Source organism: Dermacentor albipictus, chromosome 1, assembly GCF_038994185.2.
Source record: "Dermacentor albipictus isolate Rhodes 1998 colony chromosome 1, USDA_Dalb.pri_finalv2, whole genome shotgun sequence".
Taxonomy (NCBI): Eukaryota; Metazoa; Arthropoda; class Arachnida; order Ixodida; family Ixodidae; genus Dermacentor; species Dermacentor albipictus.
This window is the reverse complement of record NC_091821.1, coordinates 114,565,514-114,590,190: the sequence shown is the minus strand read 5'-3', so window position 1 is coordinate 114,590,190 and position 24,677 is coordinate 114,565,514. Positions and strand designations below refer to the sequence as shown.

General features: G+C 44.2%; 1 long non-coding RNA gene across 3 annotated transcripts in view; it reads right to left on the bottom strand.

Moving 5' to 3' along the window:
• The window catches only part of LOC139055569 (uncharacterized), a 135,609-nt gene that overhangs the window by 13,361 nt on the left and 97,571 nt on the right, over positions 1–24,677 (bottom strand). For all 3 annotated transcript variants that reach the window (XR_011511864.1, XR_011511862.1, XR_011511868.1), the window contains exons 9-10: positions 22,740–22,902; positions 16,226–16,567 (exon numbers count right to left, since the gene is read on the bottom strand). This is a non-coding gene — a long non-coding RNA (uncharacterized lncRNA). The remainder of the gene's footprint in view (positions 1–16,225; positions 16,568–22,739; positions 22,903–24,677) is intronic.

The window sequence follows — 24,677 nt, the reverse complement described above, 5'->3', positions numbered from 1 at the left end:
ACGTTTGGTTCTCCACAACTCGGAATCAACTTCGGCGACTTCAGGAATAAAGGCTGATGGTGAAGCCGAGGGCAAGAAACCTCGTCTAGAGGACAGCAATTACGACGATACAATATCGAATTATGAAACAAGTGAGGAAGAAGAGATAGGTGAGGATGCACCATTTGCTTTGGTCACGTATAAGAAAAAACGAGCAGAAGGCATCCCGGCTGTATTTCGCCCAACAAGCAAAGGTACTACTTTTCTGCAAGTGAATACAAACCGAGTGTCTGCCGAAATGATTTCCGCTGTCAAAGATAAAGTACAGTCTTTCAGGACAACCAGAGATGGAAGTTTCAGTGCCAGTGTTGCTTCCTTAGCATTCCCAAAACGCCTTCTGATGCTCTCAAGTGTAGGGAGCCTAGAAGAGACGCCCTTCATCGCAAAGTCATATACGCGAAACGTTGGGAAAGTAAAACATGTGCCTCTGCAGTACACAGACGAGCAACTCCTAGACTTCTTGAAAGATCCGGGAGTCCCCTTCACACAGTAATTCTGATTTTCAGAGACCATCGCCCTATTCCAGGAAGAATTTATTTAGGTTTCACCAAATCAACCTGTCGAGCAATATCTAGCACCAGCACTTCGCTGCTATAATTGCCAGCGAGTTGGGCACATGGCGAAAAGCTGCCTCAGCACACGTCGATGCAAAATCTGCTCAGAAGATCATGACCACAAGGAGTGCAAGTCACTCCTTCAGCCTGAACGTGCGAACTGTGCGGGGAGCCATGCCGCCTCTTACTCAGGTCGCCATCAGAACAAGGCAGCGGCACAAATGTGTCAGTATGAACTTATCCGTGGACGACAACCACGACACAATAAACCCTCCCCATACTTTGAGGTTGTCCATCCAGTGCAAGGTTACCTACCTCAGCGGGCACCGGAACCAACAGAGCCAAGAGAAACAACAAGCTATTCCTCCTCAAGAGAACAGCCAAGAGTGTAATCAAGAGACCAATCAAGAGGATCACAGTCAAGCGCCCACTCTTATGCGTCAATGCTACGGAAGCCCACATGAAAACAGGCAGCAAGTAATACACCAGAAAGCTCCAATATTCGCCCACATTATTCTCAGCGACCTGATGTGCCTACTGCAGAAGTAAGGCTAGTTAATAGCGACCATACCACCGCATCGGTGGCGCAACTGATTTTGTCAAGGCTTTTCGCAGCTATTAAGGCAATCCTATCTGCTCTGTCGGAAGCAAACAACCTACCAGAAGTGAAAGTCTAGTTGCCTCTGGAAGCACTATTGTGCCAACAATGCGGGTCAGAACTGCGGCAAGCAGTACATGAACAATCGCTACAAAAATGTCTCCATATTTCAGTAGAATGTCAACAATCTTGGAAGAAAGTGTGCTGACTTTCGTAAACTGCTTGTACAACTTTCCAATACTTTGCATGCAACAGGCGAGAATCAGTGACAATTTTCGCCTCTCTAATTATGTGATATACAAGACGCTGTTCGGAGAGTGCTCCTGTGCGTCAGAAGGGACTTACCATCTTATCAAATTCAGTCCAGTGATTTGTACTTTCCGGAATTCATGGAATGTAAATTATCCTTTGGTAAGCTGTGTATAACAGTGATCAATATGTATGTAGAACCTTCAAACCGTATTTTAGTAGAAGCGCTAGTGCATATCTTCAAAACAACTGATTCTAATGTGCCCATATGTGGAGACTTCAATGCACACAACATTATCTGGGGCAGTGATCATTGTGATGCATGTGGTAATGCTGTTAAGTGCGCCATAGACAAATGCAACTGGACTGTTTTAAACAATGGATCGCCAACATTTCGGCGTGGATATAATTATTCAAGCTGCATAGATGTTACCCCATGTCCACAAGATCTAGTGAGGCGTGTGGAATGGACAACGGATATGGAAACGTGCGGAAGTGATCATTTTCCCATCCTTGTAAATCACCCTAGCATGCACAATCATATCAGGCGTTACAGCAGACTAACCATCTGGAAAGCTTTTCGGTACCACCTAACGGATCAACTTAATCAGCATACAACAGTTCAAAGATTTACTGCTCTTTTGCAGTATAATGTGAACATATGCACAAAGAAAGCCTCAATTCCAAAAGATTATGCTACAGTTGACGGAGAGTACGATTACCTAAGAGCCATCAGACGCCGATCCGAAAGACCATATCGACGAAGCGGAAGTTTAGAAGCTTTCACTAACGCTAAGAAAATTCACAATGTAATGCGCGCACGCAATAAAAAAATTAAGGAAGCAGCGCTGGTGCGATTTCTGCACCACGTTACCTTCTCACACGTCTGACCCACGAATTTATCTATTAATTCGTTCTTTAAGCGGGCCTGTACGACAGAGCTTCCCATTCCGTGCTCTCGATGTAGCTCAGGACACGTGTGAGATAACAGTTGCCGATGGATTTTGCGAGCTTATTTCTAGACCTACATTTCATCACGATGTGCAGAATTTGACAATTCAGTAGCGTTACCTAAGCAGAAAATTAATGCTTGCTATTGGGCACAGCATTCTGAATTAGACCCTGCTGTCACATTAAGCGAGCTTCAATGTGCAATTGCATTATGTCACCAAAAGTAAGTTGCTGAGCCGGACGGCATTAAGTCCATCATGCTAAGAAACCTCGGGCCGACAGGTGCAAATGCTCTCTTAGACATTTATAATAATCTATGGACAGAAGAAATTGTACCTGACTCTTCAAAAGGCGCTCGAATCATCCCAATTTTAAAACAGGGTAAGACGCCTTTGAGCCTTGAATCATTCCACCCAGTTAGTTTGACAAGTTGTTTATGCAAAGCAATGGAGAAACCGATTGACGCGCGACTTCAATGGTGGTGTGATGGAACGGATGTGCTGTTTAACTGCTTACCTGGTTTTAGAAAACAGTGATGCAAATTGGACGCAATATTAGATACAGTAACCTATGTGGAACACGAACGCGCATGTGGAAATTTCACGATAGCATTATTCCTAGACATCAAGAGGGCATTTGACACTGTTAGTCAGGTTTATGTTCTGCTAAGTATGTTAGAACTTGGAATGTCCGGCAGCTACTTGCGATGGATTTCAGACTTTTTATCAGGTCGTAAAATATTTGTTCAGACGGGTGAAGGAAAGAGTGTTGAACATGTCAAACAAAGAGTACCTCAGGGAAGCGTACTCAGCCTTTTTCTTTTCAACTGCGTCATGCCTGATTTAACAGGAATACTGCCATCACAGTTAAGATTTTCACTGTATGCAGATGATGTGTGCATTTGGGCATCTGGGTCTGATGTTCAAATATTTCAGATGGCACTGCAAGACGGCATAAATGTGATTAATTAATTTTTGAGAGAGAGGAATGGTTCTATCACACGCAGACAGCAAGCAGCATTTCCCTTCATTCGGGGGCTGTTTAAAATTTCACTCTTAATATGGAAGGACACCCTCTAATGATAGTCACATAGTACCAATTTCTTGGTATAATACTTGATAGGCAGCTATCCTGGGCACCCCACATAAAAAAAAAACTCGAAAACAAAGTTAATGCGATAGTGACTGTACTTCACAGAGTTGCAGGCACATCATGGGGCGGATCAGTAGCGTCCATGCTTTTTTTTTTATTGATATGATATAAGGAGATGTTGGCGCGTAATTTAAGGCGCCGGCTACTCCTTATCTCTTGGGTGGTTCCGTCATACATCATTCAGGGTTCACGGTTACATATCAAATAATCATTTCACACAAGCACCAGGACTTATAAAGCAACGTTTCTACAGGAAGACTATGGCAAATGTCTCCACACCTATCTAGTCGAAAGTCTCAAAAGTAGAAACGATACTGTCGCCTAATAACACATTTTCTAGTCAGCGGATCAGCGGGTACATACAGTATACATGGCAAATGTCTCCACACTTATGTAGTCGAAAGTATCAAAAGTACAAACGATACTGTTGCCTAATAGCACATTGTCTAGTCAGCGGGTGGTATATACATCGTGTAAACAATCATTCACAGTCACAACAAAGCAGTCAACATAACATAATTCCCAAACAGATGGATATATAGAGTCACATTGAAATGAACAGAGCAATGAAAGCACTAATAGCGTCCAGCGATGCCGCTGTCTTCAAAGAAAGTCTTTAGTGCTTTTAAAGCGCTCTTCTGCAAGGCCGTTGTTGGCCAAGGGCCCAAAAGTTTCCTTAAACTGAAAGGTCTGCGGTCTAATTTACTTAGCGCTGATTTAAGTCGGCATCTTGGTGTGTCGTGATGTGGGCAATCTAGAAGGAGGTGATATATATCTTCATCTACAAATCCGCAATCACATTCGGGGGTTTCCGCGCGGCCAATTCTGTGTAAGAAATGCTTTGTGTAGGCAGTGCCTAGCCTTAATCGATGAATAAGCGTTTCCATAGTTCTATCTAATGACAATGAAAATTTGAATTCAATAAATGGATCAATATGATATAAGTCAGAGCTCTTAGAATTCTGGTCAAACCAAGTGTTTCTAGACATGTTGAAAGACGTTGTCCTTATAATGCAGCGTAATTCATTCTTTGATATTGGGAGCGGAGCCGTATCATCTTTCAGGTGCGCTTGTCGTGCTGCTTCATCAGCTGCTGTGTTGCCAGGAATGTTGCAATGCCCTGGTATCCACTGGAATGCTATTGCATGTTTTGCTTCGCTTGCCTTTGTGAGGTATTTAAGTGTTTCATATATTACACTGTCGCTGAATGTTTTCCCCTTTGTGCTGCAGAGTGATGTTAGTGCCGCCTGTGAATCGCTGAAAATTACCCATTTTTGCGCTTCTGCTACTGACAATATAAATTTTACCGCACATAGGATTGCGAACAGTTCAGCCGTTGTGGACGAAGTCGCACGAGATAACTTAAATGATTCTTGTTTGTTGAGGTGCGGTATAATGAATGATGAAGTTGAAGAGGTTGCTGTACTGGAGCCGTCTGTATAGACGTGTGTGTATCCTGAATACCGCATATATATCTGGTATAGTGCTAGTTGTTGAGCAGCTTGAATGAACATGTCTCTTTTGCTGAATATCCCTTCTACTGATAATTCAATTTTTGGAACTGCAAGCAGCCATGGAGGATATTCGATGTCTGAGTTCCAAAATTCATTTTCTGGCAATATGTGAAGATTTTCTTGAATTTCTATATGAACATAACTTCTATCTCGATTCATTATGTCCAAAGCCAATGGGTGGTTTTTATGCTGGGTTTGAAGGCGGAAATAATGCCGGCATGTTTCTGTAGTTCGCATAACTGGAAATGGTGATTGGCGAGCCTCAGCTATTACAAGAGAACTCGAAGTCGCTCGTGGAACTCCTAGACACAGGCGTAGTCCTCTAGCTAAAAGTCTTTGAAGTCTCTCTTCTGACGTGTGGGAAAGTCCGTGTAAGATGGGCGCGGAATATGCAATTTTTTGTCGTATTAATGCATTGTAAACAGTCAGCATGGACGATACTGATCCGCCCCATGATGTGCCTGCAAGTCTGCGAAGTACAGTCACTATGGCATTGACCTCGTTTTCGAGTTTTTTAAAGTGGGGTGCCCAGGATAGCTGCCTATCAAGTATTATGCCAAGAAATCGATGCTGTGTGACAATCGTTAGAGGGTGTCCTTCCAGATTAAGAGTGAAATTTTTTAACACCTTCCGAGTGAAGGGCAATACAGCAGTCTTTGCATGTGATAGTACCATTCCTCTTTCTCTCAAAAATTGGTTGATGATATTTATGCCGTCTTGCAATGCCATCTGGAGTAGTTGAGCTTTAGACCCAGATGTCCAAATACACACATCATCTGCATACAGTGAAAACTTTAACTGTGATGGCAGTCTTCGCGTTAAATCAGCCATGACGCAGTTAAAAAGGAAGGGGCTGAGTACGCTTCCCTGTGGTACTCCCTGTTTGACAATATGTTCAGAACTCTTTCCTTCACCCGTCTGAACAAATATTTTGCGACCTGATAAAAATTCAGAAATCCATCGCAAGGACCGGCCAGACAGACCAAGTTCCAACATGCTTAGCAGAACATGAACGTGACTAACGGTGTCAAATGCCCTCTTGATGTCTAGGAATACTGCTATCGTCATGTTTCCACGTGCACGCTCGTGCTCCACACAGGTTACTATATCTAATATTGCATCCATTGTGCATCTATGTTTTCTAAAACCTACTAAGTAGTTGGACAACACCTTCGTTTCATTACACCACCATTGAAGTCGCGCGTCAATCATTTTCTCCATTACTTTGCATAAACAACTTGTCAAACTAACGGCGCGGAAGGATTCAAGGCACAAGGGCGTCTTATCAGGTTTTAAAATTGGTATGATTCGAGCGACTTTCCAAGAGTCAGGTACAGTTTCCTCTATCCATAAGTTATTATAGATGTCTAAGAGCGCATTTGTACCTGTCGGTCCGAGGTTTCTTAGCATATTGTACGTAATGCCGTCCGGCCCAGCAGCGGACTTTTGGCGACATGATGCAATTGCACATTGGAGCTCGTTTAATGTGAAAGTGTGATCTAACTGAGGATGTTGGGCCCAGTAGCAAGCAGTAATTTTTCGCTTAGCCAACTCTACTGAAATATCAAATTCTGCACATTGTGATGAAAAGGCAGATCAGGAAATTAGCTCACAAAATTCATCTGCAACTAATATTTCACACGTGTCCCTGGCTACAGCGAGAGCACGAAATGGGAAGCTTTGTGTTACAGGTCCGCTTAAAGAACGAATTACTAGAAAAATTCGTGGGACAGCCGTGTGAGGAGACAGCGTGCCGCAGAAATCGCGCCAGCGTCGTTTGCCTAAGCTTTCCATTCGTCTGCGCATTACATTGTGTATTTTCTGAGCGTTTCTGTATGCTTCTAAACTTCCGCTCCGTCGGTAAGCTCTTTCGGATCGGCGTCGGATGGCTCTTAGGTGTTCATATTCTCCGTCAACTGCAGCATAGTCTTTTGGTATTGGGACCTTCTTTGTGCATATGTTCATATTATCCTGCAAAAATTCTGTAAATTTTTCCACTGTTGCATGTTGGTTAATTTGATCCGTTAGGCGGTATCGAAAAGCTTGCCAGTTGGTTAGTCTGCTGTAACGCCTGATATCATAGCGCATGCTAGGGTGGTTAACAAGAATGGGAAAATGATCACTTCCGCGCGTTTCCATATCTGTTGTCCATCCCACACCATTCACTAGATCATGTGAACACAGGGTAACATCTATGCAGCTTGAGTAATTATATCCACGAAGGAATGTTGGCGACCCATCGTTTAAAACAGTCAAGTTGCATTTATCTATGGCGCATTCAATAACATTACCCCGTGCATCACAGTGATCACTGCCCCAGATGATGTTGTGTGCGTTGAAGTCGCCACATATAAATACATTAGAATGAGCTATTTTGAATATATCCACTAGCGCTTCTACTGAAATCCGGTTTGAAGGTTGTAGATATAGATTAATCACTGTTATACAGAGCTTGCCAAAGGATACTTTACATGCGATGAATTCCGCGAAGTCTGAATCACTGGACTGAATTTGATAAGATGGTAGGTCCTTTCTGACGCACAGGAGCACTCTGCTAACAGCACCTTGACGAGAAGTCTTATATATCACATAATTCGAGAGGCGAAAGTCGTCAGTGATTCCCGCCTCTTGAATGCAAAGTATTGGGAAGTTGTATTGCACAAGCAGTTTACGAAAGTCAGCGCACTTTCTTCGAAGACTGTTGGCATTCCACTGAAATATGGAGACATTTTTGTAGCGGTTATTCATGTAGTGCCTGCCGCAGTTTCGGCCCGGATTGTTGACACAACAGTGCTTCTAGAGGCAACAAGGCTTTTACTTCTGGTAGGTTGTTTGCTTCCGGCAAAGCAGATAGGATTGCCTTAAGAGCTGCGAAAAGCATTGGCAAAATCAGTTGTGTCACCGATGCTGTAGTATGTTCGCTATTAGCTGGTGTCACTTCTGCAGTGGATGCGTAAGGTCGCTGAGAGAAATGTGTGGGAGTACAGGAGCTTTCTTGTGTATTACTTTCTGCCTGTTGTCCTCTGGGTTTCCGTAGTATTGATGCATAGGACTGGGCTCTTGACTGTGATCCTCTTGATTGGTCGCTTGATTGCACTGTTGGTTGTTCTCTAGAGGAGGGATATCTTGTTGGTGCTCTTGGCTGTGGTGGTTCCGGTGCCCGCTGAGGTGGGTGATCTGGCACTGGATGAACAATCTCGAGGTTTGGTGCAGGTTCATTGCGTCGCGGTTGTCTTCCATGAATTAGTTCATGTCTACGCATTTGCGCCGCTGCTTTGTTCTGTGGGCAGCCTGAGAAGGAGGCGGCATGGTTCCCCGCACAGTTCGCACATTTAGGTTGAAGAAGTGACTTGCACTGCTTGTGGTCATGGTCTTCTGAGCATATTTTGCATCTACGTGTGCTACGGCAGGTTTTCGCCATGTGCCCGAATCTCTGGCAATTATAGCAGCGAAGTGCGGGTCCTAGGTATTCCTCGACAGGGTGGCTGGTGAAACCCAAGTAAATTCTTCCAGGAATAGGGCAGTCGTCTCTGAAAGTCAAGATTACCGTGTGAAGTGGATATGACTTCACTGCTCCATCTTCTTGGCGGGAATACCTTATCTGTCTGCGTGCCGATATAACTCCTGCGTCTTTCAAGAAGTCTAGGAGTTGATCGTCTGTGTACTGCAGAGGCACATGTTTTATTTTCCCAACGTTTCGCGTGTACGACTCTGGGATGAATGGCTTGACTTCCAGGCCACCTACACTTGAGAGCATCAAAAGGCGTTTCGCCGATGCTAAGGAAGCAACGCTAACACTGAAACTTCCATCTCTGGTCGTCCTGAAAGACTGTACTTTCTCTTTGGCAGCAGAAACTATTTCGGCAGACACTCGGTTTGGATTTACTTGCCAAAAAGTAGTACCTTCATTTGTTGGGCGAAAGACAACCGGAATGCCTTCGGCTCGCTTTTTCTTATACGTGACCACAGTAAATGGCGCATCTTCACCCATATCTTCATCATCACTTAGCTCATAAGTCGATGTTCTATCATCGTCCTTGCCGTCTTCTAGGCGAGGTTTCTTGGTCTCGGCTTCTCCATCAGCCATCATTCCTGAGTTCGCTGAAGTTGATTCTGAGTTGGGGAGAACCAAACGTGCCGGCTTTATGAAGTTTTGTGACGCTTGCAAGGCTCCAGGCTTTTCATTACGGCCCGTAGCGTCATTCATATGGCTTGTTAGGTTTGGACGAGCATAAGGCTCGTGACGATGTTCTCGGCTTCCGACCACCGTAGCGGCGGGGTAATAGACAGGTCTTCAAAAAAGAAATGTCGTACCTGTAAGGCGCTTGGCTCGTCGAATCTTCACCCGAACTTCACCCGATCTTCAATCGTCGTCAAAGGTAACCGTAACTATCCAAAAAACCAGAAAACTCAGAGCACCACATAAAAACAGCGACCGAACAGATACACTTCTTCTTCCTTTTCCCCAGCGTCCATGCTTACTGTTTACAATGCATTAATACGACAAAAAAATTGCGTATTCCACGCCCATCTTACACGGAATTTCCTAAACGTCAGAAGACCGACTTCAAAGGCCTTTAGCTAGAGGACTACGCATATGTCTAGGAGTTCCACGTCCGTCTTCTAGCTGTCTTGTTTAGTGCTGAGGCTCGCCATTTGCCGTTTCCCCTTATGAGAACTGCAGAAACATGTCGACATTATTTCCGTCTTCAAACACAGGATATAAAGCCACTCATTGGCTCTAGACATAATGAAACGAGATAGAAGTTATGTTCATAAAGAAATTCACGAAAATATCCATATATTGCCAAAAAATGAGTTTTGTAATTGAGATGTCGAATATCCTCCATGGCTGCTTACACTTCCAAAAATCGAATTGTCGGTAGACGGGATAGTCAGAAAAAGAGACATGTTCATTCAAGCTGCTCAACAAATAGCACTCTAACAGATATATATGCGGTATTCAGGATACAGACATGTCTATACAGATGGCTCCCGTACGGCATTCTCTTCAGCTTCAGCATTCATTATACCGCACTCCAAAAAACAAGAATAATTTATGTTATTCTCGTGCGACTTCGTCCACAACGGCTGAACTGTTCGCCATCCTATGTGTGATAAAACTTATATTGTCAGTAAGAGATGCGCAATAATGGGTAATTTTCAGCGATTCACAGGCGGCTCTAACATCACTCTGCAGCAAAGAAGGAAAATAACAATCAGTGACACTATAATACTTAAAGACCTCACAAAGGCAAGCCAAGTGAAACATGAAATAGCATTCGAGTGGATACCACGGCATTGTAACATTCCTCGAAACACAACAGCCCATGAAGCAGCCCGACAAGCACACCTCAAAGATGATGTGGTTCCGCTCCCCTTATCCAATAATGAGTTACGCTGCATTATAATGACAACGTCTTTCAAAATGTGTAGAAATATGGGGTTTGATCAAAATTCTAAGAGATCGGATTTGTATCATATTGATCCGTTTATTGAATTGAAATTTCCATTGGCATTAGACAGAAATATGGAAACCTTTATTCATCAATTAAGGCTATAGGCACTGCCTACACAAAACATTTCTTACATTGCATAGGCCGTGCGGAAACCCCCGAATGTGATTGCGGATTTGTAGATGATGATATGTACCGCATCCTCCTAGATTGCCCACATCTCGACACACCAAGACGCCGCCTTAAATCAACCCTAATTACATTAGACCGCATACCTTTCAGTTTAAAGAAACTTTTGGGTCCTTGGCCAACAACGGCCTTGCAAAAGAGCGCTTTCAAGGCATTAAAACTTTTATCGAATACAGCGGCATTGTTAGCCGTTATCAACGCTTTTAATTTTCATTTCGCTTCAATGTCGCTGTATATATGTATGTGCTTGGGCATTATGTTATGTTGACTGTTCTATTGCGGCTACATGTGATAATGCATTTACACTATTTATGCACCGCCCACCGGCCTCTGACTAGAGACTGTATTTTAGGCGACGGTATCATTTGTATATATTAGACTTTCTTCGACAGAACTGTGGAGTCATTTAACTTGTATATTTCAATAACAATGCATTTTTTTACATCATAGTGCTAGTGTGAAAACGTTGTCTGACAACTTCTGGTGCTTGCATGAAAAGGTTATTTGGCAGGTGACCTTGAACCTTGTGTGTTGTAGGCTAGACCCATTCAAGACCTAAGGAGCAGCTGGCGCCTTAAAGTGCGCGTCAACATGTCGTTATATCATAAGAATAAAAAAAACAGTTGTTACCTCTCAACATAGCTAAAGACATTAATTAGACGTTTGCCACAAGGCCACCTCCACGCATCCATCAGCGCCTACCAAGAAGTCAACGCAACGTGGACACCGACTGCTGACGGGTACACAAAAGGCGACCCCCTCCCCCTATACCTGACAGCCTGAACTAATGATGAAAAGGGTCAACGTCAAATGCTACCTAATAACGACGGCAGCCTTGGAGTCGCAGCTTGCTATCCTGCCACATATTCCATACCATCGGAGGGGCGATGCTTCCGAGGTGGGGGCTGTGGAACGTTGCAAAAGCATGGGCATGGTATCGCAACTGATTCGATGATTGTGATTGACTGCGATACAGTCATCAGATTCACTAGTCCAGTCGCCTAAGGAAGACGACGGTATTAAAAGCGCAGACTTTTCATACAGTGGGGCCGACGTGTCCTGATGTGAACTCGGACGTTTAAGATGCTCCTACGTGGAGTGGGCTTCCGTAACCAAAACCGTGTAACTAAACTCAAATAAACCCCTTTTCCTTCATTCCTACTACTGGACGTATTTGTCGATGGGCTTGGTTGTTTTCTTGCCCTAACGCCACCTCGAGCCGCAACACAATGTATGGAAGATATGTAAATTAAGCACCTCCCTCTTCAGAGTGAAGGTGAATTCTGAGGCTGAGACACTATCAGATGAAACGAATACGTAAGTTCCAAGATACGTTCCTAAACAAAGTTACGCGTGAGTGTTTGTATCTACACACTTCCTTTATTAATAAGGAACGTAATCATGGAGCGTACTTATGTGGCCTGTGCTCAGTTTAGCCTGTGTTCAGCATCATCGGGCACTCGTTACAACATTTGAGTTCCTAGTCTAAGCTTTCATCCACCGTGGTTGCTCAGTGGCTATGGTGTTGGGCTGCTGAGCACGAGGTCGCGGGATCGAATCCCAGCCACGGCGGCCGCATTTCTATGGGGGCGAAATGCGAAAACACCCGTGCACTTAGATTTAGGTGCACGTTAAAGAACCCCAGGTGGTCAAAATTTCCGGAGTCCTCCGCTACGGCGTGCATCATAATCAGAAAGTGGTTTTATTTTATTTATTTATTTTATTTATACATACTGCAGCCTCGGTGAGGCTATTGCAGGAGTGGGTAGTGAAAAGAAAAAGGAAAGCAAGAAAACAAGATACAGGCACAAAAATATGAAGTATAAGTAATTGCTTTCAAAAATTCTTGCATAGGTAAAGAGCGGATGCTTCCAGGCAGTGAATTCCAGAGCTCAATGGCCAGTGGAAAGAAGCTGTGCTTGAACATCTCCGTACGGCAAAAGAAAGGGATAAGGTTGAGATTATGAGAACTCCTAGTGATAGAAGGTGGACTAAAGTTCAAATAATTATTTAGTGTGTCAAGGCGCTCAGAATGAATCAGCGTGTGTAAAAATTTCATGCATTCTAAGCGGCGGCAAGATGAAAGAACTGTAAGACCTGTAGCTGTATAATGGGAAGAAGGGGAAAAATCTCGGCTATATATAGTTGCGAAAAATGAAGTGCACTGATTTCTTTTGGACTGATTCTAACTTTTTAATATCGGATTTCTTATGAGGATTCCATATGATGCAGCCATAATCAAGAATGGGGCGGATAAGTGTTTTATACGTCATCAGTTTGGTATCCTTTGGAGCCTTACGTATTGAACGATGGAGGTAACCGAGACGTCTAAAAGCTTTGTTACAAATGATGTCAATGTGTTTCGACCATGACAGGTCATGGGAGAAATGAAGACCAAGGTATTTAAATTCGGTTACTCTTTTTAAATCTTGACCATGGAAAGTGTACGTGAAAAGTGATGGAGATGGGCGTCTGGAGAAGGACATGGAAACAGTTTTAGAGAAATTAATGTTCATTTGCCATTCCTTGCACCACCTACAAAATTTTGCAAAGGAGTCATTAAGTAAATCATGATCCATTGGTGTGTTAATACTATGATAGAGGACGCAATCATCAGCGTAAAGACGAATACTAACGGACACGCAGTGCGGCAAGTCATTAATATATAATAAGAGAAGAAGTGGGCCTAAAACGGAACCTTGTGGGACGCTGGATGAAACAGTGACAGGAGAGGAAATAGAGCCGTTAAATTGCACAGACTGAGAACGCTGGGTTAGGAAGCTATGTATCCAACCAAGCAGAGAAGGGTTAGAATGGAGTTAAGCTTGTAGAGAAGTTTTGGTTGTGGGACGGTGTCAAAAGCTTTGGATAAGTCAACAAAAATGCCGTCAATCTGTCCGCCTAAATCTAATGACTGACATATATCGTGCGTGAATTCGATTAGTTGGGTAGTGGTGCTATATCCGCGACGAAAACCATGTTGGTAATGGGACAGGATATTGTGGCTTTCAAGAAATTCCGTGATGTGTTTAAAAATTATATGTTCGAGTAACTTGCATGAGTGGGCAGTTAATGAGATGGGTCTGTCGTTCTGCAGGAGTTGAGCGTTACCGGATTTGTATATCGGAATGACCGTAGCAAGCTTTCAGGATTGGGGAACAGTGGAGGTGGATAATGATTTACGGAAGATAACGGAGAGGTATCTGCTTGTCCAAAGGGAGTGGCGAACGAGGAAAGAATTGGGTATGTCATCTGGGCCGCAGCTCTTTTTAGTATCTAAATGGAGGATCATGTTCAGAATACCTGAGATAGAGACGACGATGTCTTCAATAGGAGGGTATGAGTCACAGCTAAAAGGTGGTAGTGAAGAGTTATCCTGTGTGAACACGGAATAAAAATAGGTGTTAAAAGCGGAAGCAATCGTGAGTAAATCTGAAACTGCCACGTCCTTAACAACTAAACTGTTAGTTGTGCTGTTACTTGGCACTATCGATTTCCAGAACATACGAGGGTTTGTTTTCATTTATTTTGGAAAAGTAACAGCATAGTAGAAATCCTTGGCAGATGTTAGTTTCTGGCGCAGTTCCTTCTTGGCATCATTGAACTCTGCAATTTTGTCAGGTTTACCATTTCTTTTAGATTTGCGCAATCGCGAAACACGACGCGATAAATGCAGCAGTCCTCTTGTCATCCACGGTGAAGTAATATTTTTCTTTTTTGTTTTCAGGGGAAAAAATGGCTAATACATGTTTCAACAATATTCTCAAAAAACCCTACGGCAACATTGACATCATTGTTCAAAGAAAATTCATGAAAGTTCTCAAACGATTCGCTAAGTGTGTCGGTAATTGCAGCATTATCGGCGCGGCTAAAATCACGAAAAGTGCAGTACTCAATCCGCGGTTTGGGCAAAATACAGCAAGCCGAGAACAGTACGGCTTTGTGGTCAGACATCCCGTCAGTAACGCAGCACTGGAAGCCACCCTCGAAAAGACTTGAGCCAAGGAAAACTAAATCTAGGACAGCCGTTTCCCTTGTGTTCTCGTGGACAATCTGTTTAAGACCGAGTGATAGGGAAAGGCGCAATAATTTTCTTGAGAGTGACACGTCGCAGCCGGTAATGGTGAGAGAGGGCCAGAGAATGCCTGGTGCATTAAAATCTCCCATAAGTACTATATTTGATGATTTCAAATCATGCAGAATGTTGCTAAGGAAAGTGAACTGATCGCCACAAGAGCCAGGAGGCCGGTAAAACACTCCAATTAGCGCAGATGACCTTTCCAAATGAATCTTGCACAAAAGCAATTCAATTTCACATGGGGTTTCAAGGACTGGGAACTTCAGGTGGGACTGTATATAGAGGGCGACACCGCCACCTCTACCATTTGGTCTGTCAACTCTTACCAACGTGCATCCACTTAACGCAACTTCGGAATCGAATATGCCGTCATGTAGCCATGTTTCAGTAATGCCTATAATACGGGGGGAATGAGCAGTTACTAGAGAGATGAAGTCGGAAAATGTATTGAGAAGGCTTCTTGCGTTAATATTTAATACACGGAGGTCATTGGTTTTGCGACGAAGGAGTCAAGGCGGAGAGGCAGGTGCGGCGCTATTTAGTACTGTATTACGATGTACTTTCTCTAATGTATTAGAAGCGCTGTTCCAGTTATAGCGAACTTTATCAATAAATATATGGTCAAACCGTATGCGGACCGTGCACCCGTGGTTCCTAAAACTCTCAGACGCTTCCCAAAGTTTCTTGTGCATATTCGGGACACGTAGTGAAAAATCTTCCGAAATACGGTAATCGGTTTCCTTTAGCTTGTGACCACTTTTTAATACTGAAACTTTCTCCCGATAGTCCAGAAGTTTCATAATCACGGGTCGCGGATGGTCACGTGAAGGCCTTCCAAGACGATGGCATCTTTCTATTTGAGGACAGCTCATATTAAGTTTATCCTCAAACCATTTCGCAATGTCTGAGGACAGGCGTTCATTATCGTCATCGGAGGATTTTGACAGACCATGTAAGATTAAATTGTTCCTTCGAGCACGGTTTTCTAATTCATCATTTTTAGTTGAAAGGTTCTGAATTTCGTTTGTTAGACGTGCGAGTTCATTGTTAAGGCTGCCGCTTGGGACGGCAGGCTTATGTGACGAGGACTCCAGAGTGGCCAGACGCGATTCGATAGTCTCAAAACGTGTATTAACACATTGTTGAAAGTTTTTTAATTTCGGCAATATCCTCAGCTAATCTTTTCTGTCCGTTCAAAAGCTCAGCGAGCATTTCAGACACGGATGGTTGATCGTCAAAACCTTGCGAAAGGCTCGGATGTTTTGGGAGCGAGGACCAGGATTGCTTTCAACGTCACCACTCTGTAACAATCTACTAATACAAACAGCGAGCTGTGAGTACAAAGAAATATAAGTAAAGCATCAGCGAGAATGGTGTGGGCAAGGGAGCAGCAGTAAGAATGGGTCATCAGAGCGAGTGCAGCGGGCATTCTGAAAGTAACATACCTGCGTAAGTAATAGGCAGCGGGTAAGCATGATGCTCGTACTGCTGCCACCTTGCCCACTGAAGAAGGAAGGATCCGGCTGGGAATTTATAGGCATGATCGTTGACGTCATGGGACTGGGCTTGAATGTGAATGGATGGTTCAGTGTACCAGCTATGCCAGGGCTCCGGGCACGTGTAGTGGCGGTCAGATCAAGAGAGTCATCCGGAAGGGAGATAGGACAGTTCGTACAGCTGCCAGCGGAATCACCCAGGGATCTTGACGATGGCGGCGAGTGCACGAGAGCTGTGACGTCAGGAGAGATGACCGCAGCACATTCGAGGTGGCAACAAGCGAAGGCGATCTGCGTAAGAAATAGGCAGCGGGTAAGCATGATGCTCGTATTGCACGTAAAACCCCATAATTAAAAAAAATTTTAAAAGTCTAAGCTTTCAGCGAAACAAGAAGAAGGGGAAAGCAGGAGCCAACGTTTCGACAAGTGGACTTGTCTTCTTCAAGCGACTTCTTCAAGAAAAGTCCACTTGTCGAAACGTTCGCTCCTGCTTTCCCCTTGTTCTCGTTTTACTCATCGTCTTGAATTTCCATCTCCCGCCTCCCTTCTGTTTTCCCTAGTCTAAGCTTTAGCGCTTAGGACCTTTTGGCCATGTAAGTTTACAAATACCTTAAACAAATTACATTATTACACGTATATTCGAATATAGACACCAGGTACAACAATGTTATTGATGTTGACACGCGTCTGCCAGAAATAACGAGTTAGTTTCGTGGCAGAGTTCTGGGGCGTTATAACGTAAAACTATTCCAAACTTTTCTATTCCGATTCTGCGATCAGCCCACCGCGATTGATCAAAAACATTTTTGGACCACCCCAACTTCACCTGTCACTCGACGTCACGAAAACTGGGACAGCTCCCCATCTGATATGACGTGTACACACTGATTATGCATAATTTGACCGAAGAAAACAGAAATAGTTATTTCTGATTCAACTCTTTTTCGCCATTAGCCCTCGGCTATTGGTCAAAAGTTTTTGGGCTACACCCACTACACCTTCCAGTCTCGCAACGTCACAAAACCGCAAGAACTTACCGCGTCAAAGTGACGCGTAAGCGTTAAAAATGCAATAAGTGCCGAACAAAACTGAATTTCTTTCTGAATAGCCGCCGGCTGCCCCGTTCCGAAAGGAATAAAAGATGGTTGCCACCGATCGCTCCGGCACTGGCTACTCACCCCTGCCGGAGGGCACGAGCTTCTTTGCGTGTAATAAAACTTTTTGCGTGGCCGTGTAACGTTTTCGAGAACTTTTGTAACGTTTACGACCTCGTTCTGCCAACTCTTCTTTGCTGAAGATCCATTTTAGCGTCATTCTTATGCTTCCGTTGCATGCCGCCGCGATTGTCGACGAGCCACTGCAAGCTAAGAGAAAGCGGACCAATCGCAGACGCCGAGACCACCCTCTTTATCCGGTTATCGATATTCAGTACAGTGGCTCGGCCCCATCGAATCCTTCTCCACTTGAGCATGCTCCTCGCCTCTTGTGAGCCAATTAGATAAGACAAGCCGTTCAGTGCAGGCAATGTTATTCGTTTTTCAAGCAAACAAAAGTTGCCTCCTATGAAGGAGGGGTGCATTTGATATGTTTGTTCAGACAACCCTACGGATGACCAACCGATTTTGCATCGGCGGTTACGCAAATTTGACGTCAGGAGATTGGAATAAGAACATATCGGAATAGTTTTACGTTGCATTGGCTAATTCGTCAACGTCACTGCAACGTGACAATATCAGCCATAAATAAATAAATAAATAAATAAAAAAAAACCCTGACCCCATCTCGTTCCACACGCCGACCTTTTTTATCGACACAGCCTCCTTCCATGCAGGAAGACCCTAACCTGGCCCTCACATCCTCTCAGTGTCACTGCGAAGGTAAATTGTTTTACTCTTCTTGTTTTTGAAATATAAAGCGATAACTTAAACAATTTCCTAAGTTCGTGTCGCCTAAGGTCGACCGGATCAGGCTGCAAGGATTGTTTTGTTGTCAGCCTAAATTGGTCTGTTTGTCCTTCACCGATTTTCAGACCACCGAAGAGCGTCGGCGGGAAAGTGCCTCGCATTCCGCTGGAACGGTGCCACGATGTGCGCGGACTTCCGTGCCCGTGCGGCACCCGAACGCCCCGGTTGGGAAGCACCATCGAGGCGTGCGAGTGCTCCAAGGAAAGTGCGTTGCGTTCCCCGCACGAGCCGCAAATAGGAAGCTGCCGCCTTTCCCGCACCCGAGGCATATAGAAACGCCGTCCGTCTGCAAGCGCTTCCCTTCTCGGCCAACATCAACAGCTCACGCATTCGACCGAGCGGGCAAACATTGGCTTGCTGTAACGAAGGGGTGGTAAATTTTTCTTCCGCTGTCTCCTTTCTCAACCTTTCTCGGCAATGAAACAAATCTACCCTAAGCGTATTCTCTCAGCTTTAGGCGGCTCTTTGAAACGAAAGCTGTGTAGCGACATTAAATCTAACGCGTGTCGATGAATTTTTATTTTTGGATAGTTTTCTGGCAAAGTGGCGCTGAAAATCTTATGAAGCAAGTGCGTGAGGGGTGGCCCAGAGAACCCAACATATTGTGTGTAAGAGACAATCCGATCTCTTTTTATGTCACTTCGGGCGTCTCCACTCGAGCCCTGTGTCGTGAAAAGGCTTGACACAGAGAGAAACACTCTCGTATACGAGATCTTTTTAGACAACAGATATTTTTTTTATGAAAGAAAGTATTGAGCGTAGCAAACGCGGCGTTTTTGTAGACGAGTAATCCCTGAGCAAGGCGGAATGCTTTGTCGCTAATAATGTGGGCTTTAGAAGACAAATTAACAAATATTCATTAATTTACTTTTTTTATTAATGCCTTGAGGGACAGTTGTCTAAATTTGGAGGCAGTGACATATTCATGGACACATATCTTTTAAAAATTCTGGAGATCTCACGTAACTCGAAATACTAATAATCAAATTGTAAAGCTCAATCGAGGCAATATCGAGACTGAGCGCGTCCCGCTGCGCGTCAGATGGCAACGCCCCCGTAAGGAAGTTTGGGACGAAGTTTGAATGATAGCACAGCGCGGCAAATAATGACCCGACACAAAGCACCTTTGGTACACAACCACACACGCTTCCCAGGCGAAGCGTACCTCATCAGTAGCTGCTGCAACTGGCCAAGACCTTGGACGTATTGGTCTGAAATGATAACGGTGCCGCCTTTTCTGAGCTCCTTTCGCACTTCGTGTCGATGCTGAAGGAATTTACCGTTGAAATTTGATATCTCGAATTAGGTGCCACTTTCAATATTTTTAAAAATATAGGATGCATTAAGATGTGACGGCCATCAAATATGCAATTTACGCAACTGGCCCCTGTGAAAGATAATTAATAAATAGTTAATAATTAGTATTCTGAAGATCACATTATTAGCAACAAAGTCTGTCCATCTCGCATAGGTACTCATCGGCAAGGACGGCATATTCACTGACCAAAAGGCCACATTCATGGCCCTTTTATATAAAAAAAACATGTCATCATCATCATCATCATCAGCAGCAGCAGCAGCAGCAGCAGCAGCAGCAGCAGCAGCAGCAGCCTGGTTACGCCCACTGCAGGGCAAAGGCCTCTCACATATTTCTCCAACTACGCCGGTCATGTGCTAATTGTGGCCATGTTGTCCCTGCAAACTTCTTAATCTCATCCGGCCACCTAACTTTCTGCCTAACTTTCTTCCCTTCCCTTCGAATCCAGTCCGTAACCCTTAATGACTATCGGTTATCTTCCCTCCTCATTACATGTCCTGCGCATGCCCATTTCTTTCTCTTGATTTCAACTAAGATGTCATTAACTCGCGTTTGTTCCCTCACCCAATCTGCTCTCTTTTTACCCCTTAACGTTACAGCCATCATTCTTCTTTCCATAACTCGTTGCGTCGTCCACAAATTAAGTAGAACCCTTTTCGTAAGCTTCCAGGTTTCTACCCCGTACATGAGACGTGAGTACTGGTAAGGCACAGCTGTTATACACCTTTCTCTTGGGGGATAATGGCAACCTGCTGTTCATGGACTGAGAATGCCGGTCAAACGCACCTCAGCCCATTCTTATTCTTCTGATTATTTCAGTCTCATGATCCGGATCCGCAGTCACTACCTGTCCTAAGTAGATGCATTCCCTTACCACTTCCAGTGCCTCGCTACCTATCGTAAACTGCTGTTCTCTTCCGAGACTGTTAAATATTACTTTAGTTTTCTGCAGATTAATTTTTAGACCCACCCTTCGGCTTTGCCTCTCCAGGTCAGTGAGCATGCATTACAGTTGGTCCCCTGAGCTATTAAGCAAGGCAATATCATCAGCGAATCGCAAGTTACTAAGGTATTCTCCATTAACTCTTATCCCCAATTCTTCCCAATGCAGGTCTCTGAATACCACCTGTAAACACGCTGTGAATAGCATTGGAGAGATCGTATCTCCCTGCCTGACGCCTTTCTTTATTGGGATTTTGTTGCTTTCTTTATGGAAGAGTGCGGTGGCTGTGGAGCCGCTATAGGTATCTTTCAGTATTTTTACATACGGCTCGTCTACACCCCGATTCCGCAATGCATCCATGACTGCTGAGGTTTCGACTGAAAAAAATATGTATTCTGTAAAAAAAAACACCCTGTAATACAGGGCAGTAACGACATCAAAATACGTGCAAGTATAATTGTTTAAGATAGGACGCTCTATTTTAGCGCTCTGCTCCCTACGTGATCGACAAGCTAATTTTAGATACATCCGCATAGTTTATCGTGACAAACATTGCCTTCGTAGCAAACAGCAAGTGAAATTGCAAACGGAATTTGCAGAAGAAAACCCATAACTGTAAAGTACAGCGCATAAATTCTGAGCACGACAACACGCTGTACGGATCGTCGAGCATACTTATATTAATATCGCCGCATATTGCTATATATATTTTAAGGCGTCACTTTACCAAACATGCTAGGCAATTGAGAGCGAAAACCCGAACACGTATACAATCCAACTCAAACCGCATTGTTTTCTTTGGTGATTCATGCAGTTCATCGAACGTGGCAGGACTGCCTTTAATTGCAGCCATTTCTTCTCGAAGAGTTTGCGGATCTTTGGCCAGCTTAGCACAAGTCGACGGGATGAAATTTTCCCTTACAGCATAATCGCAATGATAACCAAAGAGAATAATGGCAGCAGCAATTGCCGTCAAAATCGAAGTTGTATTTGCAAACTAGCAACAAAAAACCAATATGTAGGGAATGAATAGACATGTAAGTGCTTGCGCACACCACAAACACTGCTGTCAAAATGGTGGGTGATGAGGTAGAACACGTGGAAAACGTTGTTTTATGTGTGCATGTGATTGTTTTTTTACTGGCAATGTTGGCAATAAATATGTCGACGGACTTTTTGAACGTCGCCTCGTTGAATGAATGAAAGAGCTCAAATGTACAGTTGCTGCAATAAAACGGTGTGACAGGAAGCACTCGTCTGCATTAAAAGAAATGCGCAAATGAAAGACAAAGAACCCGCTACACAGTATTCAACAGGGCATGAAAGGAAGGAGTGTTCAAGGAATACATTGGGCAAACGCTTTTTAACAAAAATTAACAGGAGAAAGTAGGTCACAGTTTTGTGATATCCCACAATAAATCATCACAGGCATCATCAAAGTCGAACACAGAACTAAAGTTGCGTTTGTGATCACAAAACGTCAAAGAAAAAGGGAAACGAAAGGTTGTGATTTGAAAAAAGAGAGAAAATAGGCTATGTATATGAATAAATAAAAATAATTAGTGTTAAATGACCCAGCTCGAAATCTTAAATAAGAAAGGCATTTCCCACGTGTGCTTTAGCAGGTACTCTGTTCGAATGGTGCAAGATTGGGGAGTTCTAGAAATAGCGTACCCAAACGTCTTTGCGTACCCAAAGCCCCACGGCCTTGCTTGCCTTCTTTTGTATGCCCAGTGGTTTGCGTTTCTTAACGTTGGGTGAGCAAAATTTAAGACTCCCTATTCTGAGATGAGTTGCCCAGCGGCTTCTGTTTGCCTTCCTTGACGAGACTTGTGTGCTAGTAACGCGGGGATTAACCTTCGTGTTGGCAATAATGTCCCTACGGCAGAGCGTTTATCGGGAAAGCTTTCCACGTTATGCCTGTCTTACGTCATATGCAACTACGTTATACGCAATCATATTATCACCATCACCTACTGCTGTAAGATGTGACATTAAGTTATTCCCTTGTAGACGCCACGTGGACGTTGCCAAGCAAATGAATTCTGTTGCTTAGATCAATTAAGAGTTGTTTGCTCGACAATGTGACCATTCGCTGCTGCGTTGGCTCTACTTAGCTAGCCGAGAGTGAGTGAGTGAGTGGTTTATTAATCGAAAAGTGTGGGGGGGGGGGGGGGGGGTGTAACGGAAGCTAAGCTCCGTAGGCTGCCATTTTGTGCTTCTAGATGTAGCCTTCACCTCGTGCCAGGACCCATGTCTGGACGTCTCGGTCAGCGCAGGAGAGAAGGGCCTCCCATTGCTCTTCGGTGAGGTGGCGAGACGAGGTCGCTGGGCAGGGTATCGTCCGGGCAGCCCCAGAGGACAACATCGCCGCACAGGCAGCAGAGTGAATCGATGACACCTGGGTAGACGTGCGAATACGCGAGTGGGCACGGAAAGGTGACGCCAGGCGATCTCGGACCACTGGGCACCAGAGCATTGGTGCCCAGCGTATTCTTCTCAGCTTGCTTAGGAATTTTTAGAAGAACATTGCGTTATTTTTCCTCTACCTCGTTTTTTCCTGTGTTTGATCTTTCTTAGGCGCAACTCTTCCTAAAACATAGCTTAGGAAGGGCCCCTCACGGCAGTCTTCCTAAGCTAGCCCAGAAGAGTAGGCTGGGATCTAATTCTCTGGTAGATAAATACAAACACACCACTGAACTATGTTCACCTGGCTATTCTTTAACACTTATAGAACCTCTAGAGAACCGAATGTTTGCCTTTGTGGAGAAGATAATGCTATTGAAACGATAAAAACTGAACAGCTGAACACAAAGGCTACCGCAGGTCGCTTAACTGCTTGACTCACCAGCAGTTTCACTAAGTCGTGCCAGTCATTTTCGGTTCACAACCATATGTGTGCTGAATATGGCGTTGAGATCTTCGATTTTGCATGAAAGCAATTTTGTCGAACTCATTCCGTACATATAATTTGCGCTAAATCTCTTCCACAAAAACATGTCATTCAGAATTTTCATTTAAGGGATGTAAGAAAGCTCGAGGACCCCTTTAAAATAAGATATGCAGGAACGGCATGCATGGCTAATAGCCTCATCTAGCAGTCAGACATAGCGCTGTGTTCATTGCAGCTGGGTGATGCAGCGACCGCGGACTTGCTGCTGAAATGACGGCCATCGAAGGAGCGGTCTAAATACTCTTTTAACCAAGGTATGGGCATCACGGTAACGGAAGCAATGCTCCTGCACGTGTCTCTAGAAGCTCTTGTCGCTATGCTTCCCAATATTTCTGTCACATATGTACCACCCCTGACATCTTAGGCTGATCGAAGCACAACGGAACCCCTTCGGGTGTTCACTTTGCATCGATGGTTTCTGAACCTGTTCCTGATGCACCTTTTGGTACCTACCATGTCAAAAAAGAAAAAGGAAAGTGAAAGAGAAATAATACACAAGAAAAAAAACCCCTTAATTTCGGGTTTTGAGGTGACAAAACCTGAATCTAGGGTCGAATTCACAATAAAACTCTTACGCCAGCTCAACAGCACAATCCTTTAGCTACAAAGCTACCGCGATGATTCTTTTCTATTTGTGAGATACCACAATACAACCATTATGCAGGATACCACGCCTAAGCGACAAAGCACAACATACTGACGTATGAATGAACTGCACGAGCGTTTTGATTGCTATTTGCTACATCGAGAAGTACAGCCGGCCACTTCATGTATGATATTCCAGTCCAGCTCAATAACATGCATATTTTGCCAGATGAGCTAGATTGTTCTCTCTCTCTCTTTCTGCACTGCATTTTTCTGTATGCTCGTGCTGCCACCTGCATATTATTGTGAAAGGGTATTCGCCCATCTCCCTATGCGGTTGCTGCAATTGGTAGATGACAGTGATCCGTATGCCAGAATAGTATCGCGTTATTTGCGTCCGGAGGCAGTGTTGCAGCTCCGTTACAAGTTCCTTTAGCCACCACCAATAGCCAGTGTAACCTCCCTTGTAGAAGTCGCGTCAGCTCACGCTATATATATACATCGCCGGATGATTATGCCCGTGCTTTCATAGCGCAAATGGCTAAACATATTTAAACGCATGCGCCCTTTCTTTCGTTTGGCGAACATATGAAACGGATTCGCCAGCCGCGTGACGTCCTATTGCTTCTTTCTAGTAC